The following is a 6,014-nucleotide window of genomic DNA, read 5'->3' on the forward strand; positions in this document are numbered from 1 at the left end:
AACAGCAGCCGCCGAGGATTAACTGTGTGTGTGCCCGGCCTGCAGGGGAGCGCCGAGCGCCGGCGCCGCCCTGCTCCTGGCCTCCCTGTGAGCGGCCGGGGCTGGGGGCTGGGGGTGGGGTGGGGGCTCCAAGTGTCTGGAAGTCCCTCCAGATGTGGGGGTGATGGGGGGGCCTGGGACCGGGAGGGCTGGGAAACCCATGTTGCTGGGTGGCAGAAGGATGGGCTCCAAGGAGCTCAAGGGGCACCTGCAGCCAAACTAGAAGCTGTCCCCAGATGGTGGCAGACCTGAGACATCCACCTGGGTCCAGGGGGAATCTGAACCCCCAAAGCAGAACGCAGAATTGCACGTGTGTGTACACATGTGCATTGTGGGACGGTGATGGCCCAGTGCTTTGTTCAGAGTCTTAGAGGGCTCTGTGATCCAAAGGTTAGGAACCCCAGCTCGGGGTGCAGACTTTCCAGAGGACACGTGAGCCAGAGTGGGGCCAGCAGGGACGTCAGCATTTCTCAGTCTCTATCGGGCCTTTCACTCCTTGATATGAAAACCAGACACGTTCGCCGTCTTATACATGAGCTCTTTCGCAACAGCTCCCCTGCCCACCCTGCATCCCGATAGCTGCCCTGGGCTTCCCGGGAGCTGCCCCAGGTCAGGCGGGTCTCCATCCACAAACACTGTGTCAGACTGATCGTTCTAGCATCTTATCCTATGAAGGGAAGAGGAAGGATCTGGTCTGAGAAACACAACTCTGCTGTGACGATAACGGTTTTCTGTCTGTTTTTGTTTCTCCCCAGCTCCCCTGGTCTCGCCAATCCACTTGGATGTCCTGCCTGCACTTTTTGTTTGGTCTGCACTCCTCCAGGCCTCTCCCTCAGGCTCCACCCAGACAGGAGATGCTGGAAACAGGGACGAGGAGCCTCCTCCTTGCCTTGGAATTTCTTCTCCACCTCTGCTCCGCACCTGTCTGCCTCGAAGGCTAAGAAATCGAAACAGAAGGAGGAGGGTGTGCATTTCAGACATCCACCCAGCATACCTTCGCACCAGGGTGAGTTGAAGATCGTGGAGATGGAAGAAGAGTGAGGGTTCGGGGCTGTGGAGAGACCCTGGCAGCCAACCTGCCCTTGCGGGAGCAAAAGGACACATGGTCCTGGTCCTCCATGGCCCTGGAGAACTTTAAGGACACCATGGCAAGATTAAGTACCTGTGTCGCCCCTGGGGATGTGGCTTCAGCGGCATGAGGAGACTCGGAACCGCTCGCGATCTTCAGCATGTGTCTGAGGTTTGGCACACCCTCCATCCCTGACAGGAAAACACAAAGATAAGCACGTCTTCGTTCCTGTGCATAACTCGAGGGGCATTTCCTGGTCAACAAGACCCTGGCCCAGCACACTGGCTGACCTCCGACCTTCCCCTAATTGCTCTGTCCTCAGACAACCTTCTCAGCAGGGAGAGGGCAAGAAGAAAGCGGAAGGAGGCTGTGTCTTCACGCACCCCCTGCAGGACCTTTGTCCTCTTCGACGCTGAAGGATTCAGGTCTTTCTCAGAACTCCTGTGAACTGGGAAGTCCCTGAGGGCAGTAGGAAAGCTCGCTGTGGCCCTACCCAGGAGACTCAGGCCTGGGAAGGTCCTGGACCGATACCAGAACTCAGCACAGGGACACGCAGCTTGAAAGAAAAACCCTGGAGATGGAAGATGTGTTCTGCTCTCTTGCCCCACGTTGTGCAAGACAGCTTTAGCGTTCAAGAACTGAAAGACAGCTACCTTTAACATAATTCCAAGACATGCACTTGGAGGCCCAGTACACAGCAGAGCTCTAGAAATACAGCCAAACAGCGAGCGCCCCTTCTGGCAGCATCTGGCTTGTCCTAACGGGAGGCTTCGAGTCCTCGGCCTGGGGTTGCTGCCCTACCTTGGGGGCACCTCAGTCTCCTTGTCTCTGAAGCAGAGCTAGGTCCAGGATCTCTCACCTGGAGCCTCTGAGGTCAGATGTGTTCAGAGTGGGGTGCAAGTGTCACTAGAGCATCTTCCCAGCCGGCTTTGGGCGGGGCCCCTTCATCCGACCCTTGCGTTGTCTATAGTGGGTTAAATGAAGGCCATTCCTAGTCTCACAGCCATTCAAGTCACATTGTTCTGTCAGATTCGTTCGTGCCAAATTCAGGGGAACACGAGGTTTTCAGAGCTTTTTGCATTTAGAGGATTTGGGGTAAAGCGAGTGAGAATGTTCGTTTTTAACTATCAGTGTTATAAATGTCATCTTCTCCCCTCTCTCCTCTTGGATAGAGCCCCCATATCTCCCAAGAGTTAGAAAGAGATTACTCATTTTTCTTGAGGCAGAAACTTGGGGGTGGGGGTGATACTCACCATGGCGACAGAAGCCTGGGGTTTCCCAAGATTTTTGTGAGAAACAGAAGGCTCAGAGGCGTGGGAAGTCAGAGAATGGGAAGGGAATCTGAGTATATCTCGGGTGGTGCCACCAGGCCCACAACTCAAGCCAACAGGCAACTGGGCAAAGAGTCACGAGGCTAAGCTCCCGAAGAAAGCAAAGTCAGCCCTCAAGAAAAGAAATATTACATCCTGCAAACACGGAGCTAGCCGGGGCCCTGGTGACCCTTGGTCGGGTACTTCCTCACTGCTTTAAAGTTGTAAGTAGGAAAGACGGTGGATTTGGCAATGCTTGGTTCTCTCCACTGTGGTCATAGCCACCCCCACCAGCAACTGGGGAGGAATGTTCTCAGCAAAGATCTTGTTGGACAGTCCCAGCCAGTGCTAGGGACGAGAGTCGTGGCAAAAAAACACAATGTTAACAAATCAGAACCCAAAGCCAGCAGTGGTGCCTGGGGAAGATTTCATCAGCCCTGCGATGGGTCAGAGGCCAAGGCCAGTCAGAACCATGAACCCCCCTCCCCCGAAGAGGTCTGTCTCTCAGGCTCCCAGGACAGCCTCAACCATGCCTATTCTGGAATTCCCTGGGAACCCACACCTCCTACACAAGGATGTCTGAGCCAAACTCCTTAAGTTCCCCTGGATGTTCCCAAGTGGCTCCACGTTCTCAGACAAGGGCAGCTCATGGGATGTAAAACCCAGCGGCTCACCACGGGGGGAGGGGGCCCATTCCTGGAATATCCGCCCAGAGGCAGCACACTCCATGCCCTCCGTGGTTTGGCTGTTCCGTCTCTCCTGGGCACGTCACGAAGCTCACTCTGCCTGTTTCCTCATCACTGGAAAAAACGACGTGACCTCGGTTAACGTCTGCAAGACTCTCGGTTCCGGATAAGCCCGGCCTGTCATTAGCGGCGCTGTGATTTTTTTCCCACTTCGGCCCTAGTGGTCTGCCTCTCCCGGCTATTTTGGGCCGGGCTGCCCGACCATCCCACTGTCAAGGGCAGAGACTGGTATTGCAAACTTTTGAATTCCATTCCAAAGGGTAGCGACAGGCAGGCTCAGATGGTGGCGTCCCACTGCCAAGGGATGGGGGTGGGAGAGTCTCCGTGGAGATTTGGAGAAGGAGCCGAGATGGAAACTTGGCCGCCAGACCCAGCCTCCCTGGCCGCCGGCCCACCCTCATTGCTCCCCGAGGGCGCTGCCGGTGTTCTGGAAGGCTCGGGGGCAGGTGGGACTCGGGCTGGCAGCTGCGAGGACAGAACAGGCTAATCTGCTTTAGGGTCGTCATCCTCACACCCGGAGAGGACACTCCCGCTCCAAGGAGTCAGCTCTGGACTCCATGCAAAGATGGGCGGGTAGGGATAAGATTCTACACTTGCCATTTTGTCTGTTTTTTTTACCCTTCCTGTGCTTTCAGACTCTAATCAAGCCATTTCATGCCCCATGCCTCAGCTTCTCCGTCTCTCAACGTCTACCGCCCTGTTTTGGGAATTCCTTTTCAGCACTTGCAGTTACACGAAGACAGAGGACTAATTAGGTAACACCACTTTACTGGATGCACAAAATGGGAGGGCCCCCTGGTGGACTGCACAGTTCTAAGCACCTAACTCTGAAATGAATGAGCCAACCAGTAGACACACGAATGAATGCTTAAAAGGAAGACTTTTTAGTCTTTTATGCAGAAACACAGGAGATAATTTCCAGGAGAAGGCCACGGTGATGTCTCTGATGATGCAGAGAAGATGAGGACAAGGAAAATCAAAGGAAAACCTGGTTGGACATGACCGTGGAGTCATTGTTGACTGGGAAGAGAGCAACATCATGGCACAGCCTCCCGGGAAGGCAGCGTCTATTCCCTAGAGGATGCAAATCCCCTCTGATCTAGTCACCTTTCTTCTAAAAATGTATCCTATGATACACTTACACTTGTGCTCAAATAACCAAGATATGCCCCAAAGCATTACTGTAATGTAGAGAAATCACAGACACCCTAAAAGGACATCACAAGAATCCTGGTAAAATAAATGACAGGACATCACATGGTGGAATAGCACACACACAGCTCTTCAGAGAGGGAAGCAGCTTCCTATATAATGATATGGAACAAGCATTAATGGGAAGTGAAAAATTACAAACCCTATTGAAAAACATTAAAGAAGACCTAAGTAAATCAGAAAAGCATACCATAAAAAAAAATTCTCAGTTCTCTCCCAATTAATCTACAGGCTCAAAGTAATCCCATTCCAAATCTCAAGAAGTTGGGGTGGGTGGGATGAAGGGGCTGGGGGATTGCAACATTTGAAGGCTTATTATAAAGAGGTGGTAATGAGGACAGTTGTATTGGAGCCACTGTGAAAAATTATACCAACACAACGTAATAGAAAGTCCCCAAGCAGGCTCATGTGAACATGGAAACTCGATCTATGACAAAACTGGCTTTGTATCAGATCAACTGAAAAGGATGGATTTTTCCCTGAAAACAGCACTGAAGTTCTGTGGCATCTGCAGAAGAGAAATCTAACCAGAAAACATAAGAAGTCACTCAGTAATCAGGCAATGAGAAATCACTTAATGCCATCAGTTGGTGAAGTTAATACACCTGATAATATCTGTGGCGTGACCCAATCTCTCAGCCACTGCAGACAGGTTTATTTCATTTTTGTAAAAGTTACAATAGGCATATATGTTATTTAGGGATACACACTTCCTTGCTAAAGTTATAAGATAAAGCACGAGAATGATTAATACAACATTCAGGAGAGTGATTACCTCTTGGGGTGGAAGGGAGCTGGGAACGGGGAGGAGTAACAAGAAAGCTTTCAAGGTAACAGGGCTAATGTTTTATTTCCTAAGCTGGTAAGCATATATAGATATAGGTATCTTAATAAATGAAAGATTTGAATAATTTAAAATAATAATAGTATATATGGTGTGTCGTTGGGACTCAGCTTAGCATGATGGGAAACAGATGAATTCAGGAAGGGTTGACCCCCCTAGAAAAATGCAGAACCATGTTTAGCATATTTCCATTTGGCTTTATTTTTAAAGGTGATTTAATATACGTGTTTATGATTGGTTTGTGTGTCATAAAGTATCTCTAGGAATAACCACAGGAAACTAGTAACAGTGATTGCCTCTGGGCAAGGAATGCGGAAAAGGGTAGAGGAGAGGGTTGTTTTTCACAGTGCACCGTTTATATAATTTGAATTTTCCCCTTGTGCATCTGTTATTTAATGAGAGACCCAAGGTGTCTGCAGGCAAGCAAAGGCTGAATCAGGTGCAGACCAGAAGAGCACTGAGGCACCCTCCTCGTCAAGCTCTTGGGTTGACGCTCCACTGCTACTGGGCTTTTTTCAGGACTTCTAAAATAGGTACACTGCAGGACTTGGGAGTGAGGGGCAGGGATGCCTTTTAACACTTCCATTAAAACAACTTGGGGGCTGGTGGGGGAGACTGGCAAAACCGATGAATCAGAGACCCTGGTTAGTTGATTGTAAATCAGAGGCACGAAAACCTCCACCCCATCCCCAGCACCTTCCTCCTAGGACACCACAGCCTGTAGACCTGTGCCCTGATCTTTGGAAATTGATCACCATTCCGATGTGGCCAACTGGAAGAGCCAAAGAGAGGGG

At 50.8% G+C, this 6,014-nt stretch overlaps 1 long non-coding RNA gene across 1 annotated transcript in view; it reads left to right on the forward strand.

Moving 5' to 3' along the window:
• The window catches only part of LOC105105798 (uncharacterized), a 45,613-nt gene extending 40,964 nt beyond the window's left edge, over positions 1–4,649 (forward strand). Inside the window, exon 5 of the long non-coding RNA XR_010384538.1 lies at positions 795–4,649. This is a non-coding gene — a long non-coding RNA (uncharacterized LOC105105798). The remainder of the gene's footprint in view (positions 1–794) is intronic.
• The last annotated feature ends 1,365 nt before the right edge of the window (positions 4,650–6,014 follow it).

The sequence above is a fragment of the Camelus dromedarius genome, chromosome 16 (genome assembly GCF_036321535.1).
Source record: "Camelus dromedarius isolate mCamDro1 chromosome 16, mCamDro1.pat, whole genome shotgun sequence".
Taxonomy (NCBI): domain Eukaryota; kingdom Metazoa; phylum Chordata; class Mammalia; order Artiodactyla; family Camelidae; genus Camelus; species Camelus dromedarius.